The sequence below is a fragment of the Phodopus roborovskii genome, unplaced genomic scaffold, assembly GCF_943737965.1.
Source record: "Phodopus roborovskii unplaced genomic scaffold, PHOROB, whole genome shotgun sequence".
Lineage (NCBI taxonomy): Eukaryota > Metazoa > Chordata > Mammalia > Rodentia > Cricetidae > Phodopus > Phodopus roborovskii.
In genome coordinates, this window is record NW_026125295.1 from 23216701 (window position 1) to 23230039 (window position 13339).

The following is a 13339-nucleotide window of genomic DNA, read 5'->3' on the forward strand; positions in this document are numbered from 1 at the left end:
GAGGAACGGGCTTTATTGCACTTTCTCATTCTTAGGAAACGTGGTCGCCCTGCAGAGATCTCCTGACTTGCAGAAGACACTGCGCATCAATGATAAGGTGCAGGCAGAATCACAGGTCACCTCTGCTCTCAAAGGAAAAATAAAAGTCCACCAGCTGGGCTTATCAGTGTCTGGCCAGGTCACTGTGTGGCAGTCAGAATAGCTAACTGGCAGATGCCTTGGGAGAGTTATGCACCCAGAAGAGTTGGGGCAAACTTTCCCAACATGGAAACTTCTCAGCCAACATGTAAGCTCTATAAAAAGGCTGGAGCCATGATATTCAACCTCCAATATGCCTGATTCCTTTTCTCCTACTCTGGGCTCAAAACACCCAGAGGAGCAGAGATGCTGAGCTGACCTGGGAGGGTCCCTGGATCCTCCATAGCATCAAACTGGAGGAAACCAAAGGATCTAAGGGGCTGGAAAACAAAGAGCAGTTTACATAAGACATTGATTTTTTAAAGTCTTTTTGAGCTCAGGAAACTGGAGACAGATACCATGCAGAAAATCCAGCCTGGCTGTCTGTCCATTGGTCTATCCTGAGCAGTTCTGAACATTTCATATATAAATGGGATGGTACCATTTACGGTTGATCTTTTTCCTACAAGTTGGGCAAGTGTTAGCATTCTTAAGAGAATCACAGAGGTACTGGCTACAGAAGACGTGGTCATATTCTCAGTCTCAGAGTATCTATCCATGCAAATTGGACAACTGGCAGTACCCGAGGGCCTGGGTCCTGTAGCTCCCTCATCCTTGGTGCCTTGAGAAGGTGAGTAGTCTCATACACATCTTTGTTTCTAGACGGTTCCTCGTCATCACTACTCACCACACAACTGTCAGCATGGTCTTGGCGCAACCTCCTCCCATTTCTTCTTGGCCTTCTCCTTTCTTCAACAACCACAACCACAGGCTCTAAACTTTCACAGGTGAAGTCCACAATTTCATCTCCAGCAGTTTCCATGAGATCTATCGATTCTGCTTCCGAGGAAACCTCAGGGGTTGAAGTTGTTTCTGGGTTTGCCTAGAACTTACAGTTCCACCACGCCATTTTCTTTGAGGGTCTTTTGTACTCACTATGCTCTCTGGCTTCAATCCACAGAAAAAGAAGTGATTGATATTCGCCAAGGTTTATGGGGAGGTGGAATGTTCTCAGTCCCTCAGGCCCACCGAATACTCATTCTGTGGCTTACAATTTAGATAGAGCCAACTAGATATCCAGTGTTTTCAAGTTTTGGAGTTGGTGAGATCAGGCAGATGCCACAGCCAATGTGCTCCAGCAAGGAGCTGGAGCCAGCCGGTGAGGCGACCCACTCAAGCAGGACTCCTGTGAATTATTCTTACCTTATCTTTCTACATCCAAAGTTTTCAGCTAGAGGCAGAAATATGATTCTGTGTATTGCAGCCTCACAGTACCCAGAGCATTGTGATAGATTCAGCAGGGACACAATTATGAGTTTCTCAGCTAAATGGGCTATTTGAAATGGAAAATACACCCAGATGACCTTGTTTATATTATCTATGAAATAGATGCACACATATTAATAACATTCTCCAAGAAATAATGATTAGCCCCAACAATGCTCACGATTCAAACAATAGGCATTAAAGAACATTATCATTTTTAGCAACCATGTCTTATAACAGTTTTTTGTTAATTCTCTTCCGATCCAGAGCTATCAGTTCCCACTATTGTAATTTTTAAAAAGTGACATGAGAAAGACACCATGCAACAGAATTCAAGCAGGGTTATTATTATTATTATTATTATTATTATTATTATTATTATTAGATGAAAGGAACCAGAAGGATGGGAAAGGGAACAAGGAAACTGGTGTCCAGGGACAGGAGAGGTGGGAGAGAGGAAAGAGAGGAAGAGAGAAAGAGACAGACAGATAGACAGACAGACAGACAGACAGACAGACAGAGGGAGAGAAAGACAGGAGGTGGGCAGAGCCCTTTTAAAGGGGAATATAGTGAATAGGCACAGGTGGTGCTCTTAGTGGCTGCAGCTGACGGTGTATCCATGAGAACCTCCAAGGGTAGGCTAATACAAATACTTAAATACTATACTGCATACTATAGTGCATTCAAAGTCCTGGATCTGGCCCTTAGACCCCTCTGTAACATAGCCCTAGACTCTCTTCCATTCTATGTCTGACCTACTTCAGTCCACATTAGGTCACTCCCCCACCCCACTTGCTCAGATTTCTACCTCTCCCCCCTTTACCCTCAATGTCTCACTTCTTGTTGGAGAGTAATTAAGAATCTTATGTCTCTTTATACCAATTCAACTTTGTTGTGCCCAGGATTTCTTGGAGGAGTGGGCAAAGGAGCAAGCTAAGATGTGGAGCACAGTGAACTATGGGGAATGAGTTCATTCTGATCTCAAAACCATCGCAATACTAGGTTCTTCCACAGAGTCTTTCTAGGTCCCTATTATTGGGAGGTACATTCCAGTGACTAATGTTTCCATTATTTTTCTGTCCCTTCCCAGAGTTGACAGATATAACTGACTTTTCCTAAAGTCTTTGGAAATTGATAGGGAATCACAGCTCTACACTGAAGCTGTCACCCCATTCAAGTGGAATGATTCTAGTCGTGTATCAGATCTTACATTACAATTCTTAATAGTAGCAAAATTACAGTTACAAAGTGGTAACCAAATATTTTTATGGTTGGTGGTCACCACAACATGAGGAACTGTATTGAAGGATTGCCACATTAGGAAGATTGAGAAGGACTGCTCTAGAGAAAACAGTAAAAACAGTTTCCAATAGTTAAGTACCAGGGATGGATGGACCACAGCTAGCCTCCAGGGACAGGGACAAGAGAGCAGAGGGTACTTTCTCCTGACTTCTTTGTGTCCCATTCCTCTTGCCCATTGAGCTCATCAAAAGCAGAGTGAACTTCCAGTAGACAATAAACTGAGTTGCTGTAGACAGGTTTATAGATGTCTGCTTCCCAACAACCCTTCTGCAGCTGCCCTTATGGTCACCTTACCTAGCTTTTCTTCTCCCAAGCTAGAGAGACTGTTATTATCCATGACATTGACATTCACACTTGGATTTTTCCATATTAATTTTTGAGGAGTAGCTGCTAATCTGACTGTTGTGCTTTGAGTTTGCTGAAGCTGAAAAGCCACTGGACACAGGATGCACACAGGCTGATTTCAGAAGCAGCATCCAAATGCAGCTGGCAAAAACCCACAGTACGCAGCCTGCGCCTACTGCACTAGTCTCTTTGGGTCATAGAAAACTCAATAATATTCATTTTCCAGAAATCGAACTTTTCCCTTCAGGTAACACATCAAGATTTACTGTACCTGGGACAGAATTAGGCACTGGATTAGGAATTCAATGCATGACAATCTATCTTCCTTCCAGCAAGATATTGTTGCACAAATCAGAAAATCATAGCCTGCCGTATAATCAACAGCATTTCATTCCAGAGAGCATATTACAGCTGGAGCGATAAGGCCCATTGAAGCCGTGGATGGCAGCGCTTGAGGTTTCTGAGCAGCCACACTTTCTGAGAACCCTTGTGACTTTTTCCAAATGCATTTGAGGTTATTCAAGTCAGCTCTGTTCCTTATAATATGAGTGGATACATCCTGGGTCAAGGGTTCACTTCAACAAGGAACGGTAGTCTTCCCTTCTTACAGCTATATTTTCAATCTCTAAGCCTGCAGCCACTCCAGTGAATCTATTCTATGGGAAAAAATAAAAATAAAATAAAAACGGTTCTACCAACTCCACAACCCATTCCTATTGCAGCTTTATTTTTCAAGTTCTTCCTAAGCAAGCAGCAGCAATCACTTATGCCATATTTAGCATGATTATTTATGGCATACCTTTTATTTACATGATGCTGTTTTTACCTAATTTTATTTATATATGACAATCCAATGAACCAGCATTAATGTTCCTAGTTGTGGGTTGGGTAACAGTGGTGTGGAGTGGTCATGCAGGCTTCTCTGAGTTCTCTAGCTAGGAGGAGGCATGGGAAGGGGTTGTCTTCAGGCTCTAAAAGTCTGGCCTCCTGCATGGAGCTGTAGTATCAACAGTACCAGTGGCTCACTCTGCTAGACCCAAGGGAAAGTTTTCCGTGCTTACCTAAAGTGACTTCTCTGCAGCCTTCGCCAGGGCCCTCCTCCTCATCATGGTCCTGTGCTTTTGACTTTCATCTCCTCTGATTTAGCTCTTGTTTAGCTCTTATCATCTCTCTCACCTCTTGCTGTTGGGGTAACTACGTGGGGCTTCTACAGAACACACTTCTCTTCTCTCACACGGTGCCTAACATTGGGTGATCTCATATAATCCAACAGCCATACTAGCCAAGACTAGGTTGCCTGACTTCAGCCCTTTGTCTCCGGTTTGACCCCTTTTCTCTGTCTTAGACCTGCAGCTCCTTCCTTGCTCTAGACATGAATGTCCTGGATGCCCTTCAGGCAGAACAGCCTCAGGACATCTGAGGACATCACAGTCCTGAGAGATAATGGTGATTGGTCTCACCAGGCCTTATATTATTATGAGCTTTGTCAAAGGGTCTATCCACACAGCTCTGAACCACTGCCCACTGACCAAGCCCCTGCCCAGCTCTCCTAGGTCTTCTGGAATGCAGCTGAATTACTCCTCTACCCGTGTGCTTTTGAGGACACCTGACATCTACCCAGGATGTGATGCCTCCTTGTCAAGTGAATGCTGCCTTCCCCCCCTCAGAGTTTCCCCTTGAGGTAGGCACCCTCCTCACTGATATGTCCTGATGAGCTTTTCTTCTTCCTCGTTAGCCTCTATCCCAGTTTGTCACCTTGCATGCTATTTGATAACACACCCTCGACCCTCTCTGATGTGATCATATGCTGACCTGTATTCACTCCTTTTCAGCTATTAGTCATCAAATATTTGTTTTCCTGGATCACTGAATTTTCCATCACTTTTTTTTCTAGCATCAGCATTTGTGGGGATGACTCACCCCACTTCGTGACTGACCTCTCCTCATCAATGACACCTTCTCCAACTCTACCTTCGTTACCCTCACCTACAGGAATGCCTATAACCTTGCCATCAGTCAATTCTTGCAATCTCAGAGTTTTAAGGGCAACAAACTCTTGACAATTCTATCTTTCCAAATTGCTTCTTTAGCTACCTGCAGTTTAGCCATTCTGAACTCAAGGGCTTTCCAGCTTGTGTCTGCCACTTCTGCCCAGAGTAAACTTTTTACTTTCTGTCCATCACTGTGTTTCTCTCTTGCATTCACCTTTACTTCCTTTCCCTTCCTTGGTACTTCCCTGGTTAAACTTCAGTCTTCCCTGTTGGCTAAAGCTACCTGGCCATCCATGGTATTTCTGCATCTAAGAGGCTCACTATGGTTTGGGGAGAGCACTAGTCCTTATTTTAAGCTTATTACCATAGATCTCAAGTGGGTTCCAGACCTGGACAACTCTTTCACACATTTCCTCAGCATCTCAATATCTCTTATCTCAATATCTCTCAATATCTGTAATTTAGCTTCTTTTACTGAGAAATTCAAATAATAAGAAACTTGCCTCAGTCTCCTAGTATCTGCTTATCTGCATTTGAACTCAAATCTTCTGCCTGTGATGACTTGAACATTTACCTTGTGTCCATCCACTCTACCTAAGACCTGAACTCTCTTTATTTTAACATCAACATTCTCTTTACATAAATCCTAGACTTCCATCCTTAAAATATTGGTCCTGTCCTTGACCCCATGTTTCTCTCCACTGTCTTGTTTCTTTGCTACTCTTTAGATTACATATCTCAGGGAAAGCTTATATTCACTGTCTCCACATCCCATTTTGGGAGCTAACCCCAAATAGTCTGTGTTCACCACTTTACCAAGTCACTCTAGTTGAGATCAACAACATCCCTGTGGTCAAATCCTGTAACCTATCTCAGCACTTGCCTTAGTCCAAGTGGAATTTGTGTTGCCAATCACTCACTCCCTTTATCTTGAAACTTCTCCTCCCTTGACCTCTGGGTCAGCAGGGTGAATCTTTCTCCTGAAATCTAGATTTTGGCTACTGTCCAATTCGTATGTCTGATTAGCATTAGTGTTTGTTGATTTCTATCCAGCCTCATGCATGAGTTGGGCTCACTCACTTAAGTATACACATGTGTGTGCAATAGTATAATTGTAAATTGAATATAATATTACTAATATATACTGTTGAAGTGAAGGTTAGTTGGAGCAGTAACAAGTGGACCACTGATTTTAATGCCTGGAACACAGTAAGTCCCCATTAAATGGCATGTTCCTTCTGTCTCTGTCAGACATAGGACTTGGGAGTTCCCTAGGTGGTGAGTGGCATCACCTTTTACTCAGCCACCAAAGTGAGAACACTGCATCACCCCATGACTCTTTTCTCCCTAACCAAGTATTTCCAGGCAAATATTCAGCATATCTGAACTCTGTTGTTTTGGTTTCTCTTCTCTTTCTCCGTTCTGCAGTGCATCTCCTCCATGACTGTAGCTTCCCACTGGCTTCATGTCCCATCTTCCATTCTGTAGCTAGTGGTGGATGCGTCCTCTGACCACATTCCCTTCCATTTCTTCACATGGACTGCAGGGAAAGAGCTGCATTTTTGTTAGTGTAGTTCTTTTGTGCCTAGGACACCATGCCACCCTTTTTGCTTGGCTGACTCATATCTGGGGTAGCTGTCCACTTCCATCTCTGAAGGGCCAGGTCAGATTCTGCCTGGTTTGGGGTGACCTTCCATTTAAAAGATCTGTTTTTATATATAGCCTCTGAGCTCCTTGGTGGAGTGCCTCGTGCTCCACATCCCTCAGGGTATTACTTCAACCCCTTAAAACGTTTTCCAGTTTCTTACTCCCTGAAACCTATACTTCACTGAATATAGCACAAGTACACTTATGCGTCAAAGCGTTCCCTCTTTGATATTTGAAATGAAGCTGTGGATTACGTGGTCTACAAGATCCTTCTAATTCTAAAATGTCTGGCTTATTGAGCTGTGCAGGACCAGGGTATCACTTACTGGATTATAACGGCTGAGGGTATTGAGAGATTCTGAGACCATTTCACCCTGTCAAAAATAGCTACCCAATTGATTTACTTTCTCCTTTTCCATTCAGTGTTTAGACACCGTCTCCAGTGGAAGTGAAAGTCACTAAGCTATTTTCCTCTGGGGAATGGCTTAACTGTTATATGTTCATTTCCTCCCCCAGTTTCTTAGAATAACGGAGACAGCAAACTACAACAATTAAATGACGTAACTCCCCAAAGTTCACTTGCTTCGGTTTATAATCCCATTCCTGCCACACTACAGCCAACATCTTTCCTACAGTGACTCCCCCTGGTATGTCAATGAATCTTCCTGCTCATATGCCCTCTGTTACTGCAAGGATTGTTGACCCTTTGGAGGAGGCGAGAGTTAAGCTCTTAGGGGGTCTGGCATCTGCTTGGTCAGGGAGCCAAGCTTGGTCGTGGGATTTCATGGACAGTAGTATATCCACTATGTAGTAGTGTATCCACTGTCTACTCCAGGGTTATTCTGATATTAGCAGTAATATAAACACAAATGAGATTCAGTCTTTGCCCTAGAGAACTTGATGATTAGAGGAGGAGAGCACAGACAAGAGAAGGGAGAACATGCTACAGAGGAAAAGGAAGCCCAGGAGAGTGCAGAAGAACCGTGACAAACTCATTCAGGGTCATGGCAGAATGTTTCTGGAAAGTGATGGAGAAAGTTTTAAGATGAAGTCTAAATAGTAAATAGTAATTGCACCAAAATGAAAGGATGTTAGATTATGGGCATGGAAGGGGATGAAGGAGGAATTTGTAAAAGGAGAAAGGATAGCACCAGAGGCCTGAAGTTCCTAAATACTTCTCTGAGGAATGGCAGTAGGTGTGATAATGAGAAAATTATAAAAAGAAGCAGGGCCACACAACTAAGGTCCTCCCAAAACAAGGAATTATTCAGTGACTGTGAACCTTCCTGTTTCTGAATTCTAGTGTTCTCAGGTGCTTGGCAATACGGGGGGCCAAGAAGTCAGCAATAGAACAGTCATGGAGGGTGTTGAGGAATTCTGAGGCCACCTTTGACCATTTCCAAATACCATGCAACTGACTGCTCTGCTTCTCTTTTCTGTTCAGTCCTTAGGAAAAAAACATGTAGGGACTATGTGAGTAGAAAGTTATTAAACCACCACACTGAAAAGATTTACTGGAATCCTGAAGGCAATAGGGAGCCATTGAAGTTTATTAAGCATGGAACTAACCCAGTTTATGCAGCATCTGAGAAAGGTCAGTCTGCAGGAGCAACGAGGAGCAAAATGCATTTGAGAGCAGGTAAAAGGCAAGAGGACCAGAGAAGATGTTGTTATCATGGTACCAGGCACATCTGCAAGGACTGGAAAGTCAGGCAGACAGTCACATTTGAGGTCTGGGCAACATGGTAAGGGTGAGTGAGAGCGTCAGGAGCCAGGCTTTAGTCCTCTGTGCTGGGAGCTGTCAGGTTGGTGAGTCTCCTTAGCCTGTTAGCAAGTTCACCTCCCCTTTATTCCTAATATCCCATGCCTGGTTCTTTAAACCACTCCACCCTAGCCTTTCCCAGATCTAAGCTCCCTGATTCCCTTCCTCAGCCTGCTTTCTCCCTGCTTGACCTGCTTCAGAGACCAACACCTTCTTACTCAGCTCCCCCAAGCTGGATATACAACTCACCTTTGAGGTCTGTCAAGTTCGTTTTCTAACTACTTCTGTACTACACTGCTCTCAGGCAGCCCCATTACCTCTGGCATGGACTACTGCCAGGAATTCCTAGATAGTTTGCTTCTTATGCCCTCCCAAGGTATCACGGAAACTTATCCAAGATGCAGGACCTGACTGCGTGCATCCAGATCCTTCGTTATTCCCAGCGAGGGGCCTGGCCTTTTGGTACTACTTGTGAAGCTCCAGTTTCTCCAGCACTGTGCCAGTAGCCCTTGAGACCTGTCCCATGGTAATGTCCACATCCATGAGCACATTGGTCTTTCTTTCCAAATTACCTTGCTTATTAGAATTGTTGCAGTGCTGCCCATGTTGGCTCTTTCTGAGCTTCCCTTCTGTCTATAATCTTGGTTTTTACCAAGTTAGTTTCTTACCTCACTCCCAGCTTAAAGGGAGATTGGGAATCCTGAAGCTTTGCTTGACCACCCTAGGTGGTAACTTTCTTTGGTTTTGCTGCTCCTGGCTTCCTCTCATTATGCTTCCTTCTGGTGTCGGAAGTGCCATTCATCACTCTTTCCTCCCTCTGGGTGTCTGTTCCTGGAGGGCAAAGATTCCCCTAAGTTTACTCCTGTGCCACACAGAGCACTGGGGCTGACTCGCACTTAATAAGCACACAAGGTATATTTGCTGAAGAACTGAGTGAAACCATTACTAGATTGCTAATGTGTGCCAAGGGCTTCCTGAAGGCCCAACTGTGCTTCAATAATCTCATTGGATCCTCACACATCCCTGTCGGGGAAGTGATATCACTACCATGCTCCTTTGTAGACGAGAAGTGGTGAGGCTCACAGTGTGTCAGAGTCAGACGTTAACCCTAAACAGATCCACTCTGGAGCCTCAGCTCTAGGTCACAGATGAAATTGCCCATTATGACAGCAAAAACGGCTGCAACTTCTGGGCCTCCACATCTGTGGAGCAATTCCCCTCTGGAAATGAATGATGATGAGTTAGGGTTCCATGGCTCCCTCTGCTTCCTGTCAACAACCCATTGCTTTTTTTTTACTCCCTTTTCTTTCCATACTACAAGCCTGCTGTTCAGCCAGACAATTCAGTTTCAAGACTGAAATCCTAGTCTCAATCAGCCTTCCTTTTCCTTCTGCGTCTGGGCACTTGAATATCCCCTCACCCCCTACTCCTTTTCACTATAGCATGCTATATCAAGTTCTGCTTGGTAGATGAACAAAGGTCTATCCACCCCATGTGGGGTGTCAACAATAGACCCAAGAAACAATTCCACTCTAGTCTAGCTTGATGGAACAACAAGTTAAATTAGGGTTGCTTACTTGAGTGTAGGTGAAGGGTATCCTACAGAAGTATTGGTATTTATGCTAGGTCTCTCTCCTAGCAACCATTAACTGCCTTACATCCTCTAGGAAGGATGGAGCCTTGTGAGCTGCCCCTATGACTGGACAGGTCCCAGGTATCCTCCAGGTAATCAAAAGTGCTGAAGGTTCATGAGAGTGATGTTTGTATCATACCAGGTAGCAACATCTACAGAATGCCACCCCTGAGGCTCTATGGTGTGGCCTACCTTTTATTATTCAAAGTTAATAGGTAGTGAAATGAGAGGTTCTTGGTCCCAACTGATCTCCCAACCCTTCAGCCCCAAATGAACACATAGATGCTGTATTAGTTATAAGCTGTTGGCCAATGACTATGCCTTCTTATTGGCTAGCTCTGTCTTAGTAATTAACTCATATTAATCTAAATATTTTCATGTGGTCTTATTTTACCAGAGAAGGGTCCAGACCTGTTACTCCTTTGGCAGCCTACATGGCTACTCTTCTTGCCTACCTTTCCCAGAATTCTCCTCCTCTCCCTGTCCTTCCTGTCTTCCTGCCTTAATGGCCAACAGTGTTTTATTCATTAACAAATAAGAGAAACATATACACAAAAGGACTTCCTCCACCAAGGTAGTTCTCAGACTTTAAGGTCAGAACCCCCATCCCCCCAGCTCATCCCTGTGCTGAAGTCTGGAAGGTTGTGCCCACAGCCAAATCTTTTTCGTCTCTTTTTAGAGCCAGCAGTTCCAGACTGACCCAGGTTCTGGGAAGTGCTAGCTTTTCTCAACTTTCATCTTGTCCATGTCTTAGCCCAACTCAAGCATGGGACCCAACAAGTATCTCCAAAAGTTCTTGCTTTCTGTTACTGAGAACCATTCTGCAGCCATGAACCTGTGATCTGCTTCCCAGCTTGCTGAAGAACATAATAGGAGGTTTGTAGAAGCCATACTCAATCTCTGCCTCCCAGATCTCAGCTTGAGTAAGTGCTCTATGAACTTCAAGCATTAAGTTATAAGAATAAAATCATCACAGTGGCATATTTGTTTCTAGTAAAACCACTTTGAATATGGTGTTCTATTAAGAAATGGGATCAGTTCACATTCATATTCTCATTAGTGAGACAAACCAGTTTTTATAATGCTTGCATATCCCAGTAAAGTTGTGTGTGTGTGTGTGTGTGTGTGAGAGAGAGAGAGAGAGAGAGAGAGAGAGAGAGATCTGTCATATGTCTGTGTACGTTTATCTGTATGTCAAGAATGCATAAAAAGTATTTCAAATCTAAAGGGATTAACTTATCTTAAAGATCAAAATACTTTAGGGGGATCTTCACAAAGAAGCTTGTAATACTGAACTATCAGTAGCCAACTGGTAGCCAATCAATCACCTGCCTATTATTTCCTATAGGCCTTCTCCTTAATTTTGAATTGCTTTTGAAAAGCAAGAGCCTTCCAAGATCTAAGAAGAGGAAAGATTCCCTACATATGCTATCTTAGCCTCCTCTGGAGAGACCTGCTGTCCCTTCTTTGTTAGGTAGATGGAGAGGCCAGCTGCCCACAATGCCAATCTGTGTTCTTGACTATTTCCAAGCTGCGAAGTGGCATAGCAATCAGTAGCTGTGGCCAGGAGACCAGGACACATCTCCACAGTTGGGAGGGTGGTAAGCAAGGAACTTGCCAAAGTGCTTCCTGATGGACTTGGCCAGGCTGGCAAGGCACAGAAAACTGTGCCTGCCCATACCATGGCCACTGGACAAATGGCAGTGTCTGTCAGCTTGCAAATCACAGCATGCTAGAAGGTCAGAAGCACAGAATAGATTGCAGACTTCCTGCCACAAGCACTAGTGTGGAAATGGCCAAATAAGATACTTCCTCAAGCATGGCCAGCATCTGGCCTCTTTAATCCCAAGCTTCCTGTCCAGCCTACAAAATACATCTTCTATATAATACCCACGTTCTTTTCATCCCCCAGAGTTGTCCGTCTTTACAGGATGTAGCTCTGTGCACTGTTCCACGATAGGTATTTGGGCATGTTCCTTTGGTCAGAACTACCAAATTTATTTCTTTGCAGGAAGCCATTTTCATTCCCCCTCCATGGCAATTCCATTTTATGTTTACCAGAAGTGAAAATTCTATACTTCTTTCAATCCATCACTCATTCATGAGGACACATAGTCTGCTTTATCTTTGGGCAGACAATGGATCCCAAATTTTCTCTTCCGTTGGGGCATCTCAGTCTAACAGAGGTAAAAGCGAAGGGCAGGGCCTTGGTGCCAAGAGAATCCAGTTCCTTCGTAGTTGCTCTCTATGCCTTTCTCATTCACCCTGCTCTCACTTCTCCAGAAGCCACGCCCGTCTTGTCTGTGCAAATACCCAAGATGGTTATAAGACCAGAGGTCAAGCAGAACTGCAAACTTCAAATCAGTGCGGTGCTTTTAGATATTTCCAGATTTGTAAGATCATTTTCCTGAAACTCCTGCTCTGTGTCCCAGAGAGAGGCACATGGAGACAGAGCTCTCTGGGGTAAGTCACTGCTGTGAAGTCACAATGTTGGGCTCTTTGCTGGGTTGAAAGCCAGACTGGCTGTGTATTTGAGAAGCCTTATCTGACAGACCTGTGTTCTGCTATGATGGCACAATATGTCTTCACATGGCATCCGACTGTTCTTGGTGGTATTGTAAGAGTGCTTGTCAAGGACTCTAGTAATTGTTATTCTATGTGTACTTAATTAAAACTGGTAGGCAAAGCTTCAATCCTTTCCCACACCTCGTTTATGTATGGTGTCTGAGTCCCTGGGTGCCATCAGCTCAAGCTTGGAATCGTGGGTGAGAAAATGCAGCTCTTTTCTTCTAAACCAGTCTGAATTACCAAACAACAGGTCCTGGATTCCATGACCAAGAAGATGGGAGTTGCTGCCTCTAAAATATCATCTGTAGCCTGTCTGTGTTTTGGGAAGAACTGTCTAGGTTGGAAGTCTCTTCCAGAACTGGGTGACAACAACATATCACAGCTGTGGAAACACAGGGGCAAGATCTGTTAGATTTTTGGCAAGTGACAAGCAGAGACTAAATCAGGCACATGCCCACGCTTGCTCCCTGACCTGAGAGTGACAAATTAGGCCTCTGAGAGATTGGTTTGGGGACAGATTTCGCCAGTGTCTCCACATCTGCCCCCCAGCAGAGCTACTCCACAGTTGTCTCAAATACCCTTCAAGATATATTTGGAAAAGAGGTTTTGATCTGCCCATCTGTCATGTTTATGATCATCCACTGTGCA

General features: G+C 44.1%; 1 pseudogene; it reads right to left on the reverse strand.

The window, feature by feature from the left end:
- Nucleotides 1-422: 422 nt before the first annotated feature.
- LOC127234246 (E3 ubiquitin-protein ligase RNF4-like) lies at nucleotides 423-7096 on the reverse strand (annotated as a pseudogene).
- Between the last annotated feature and the right edge of the window lie 6243 nt (nucleotides 7097-13339).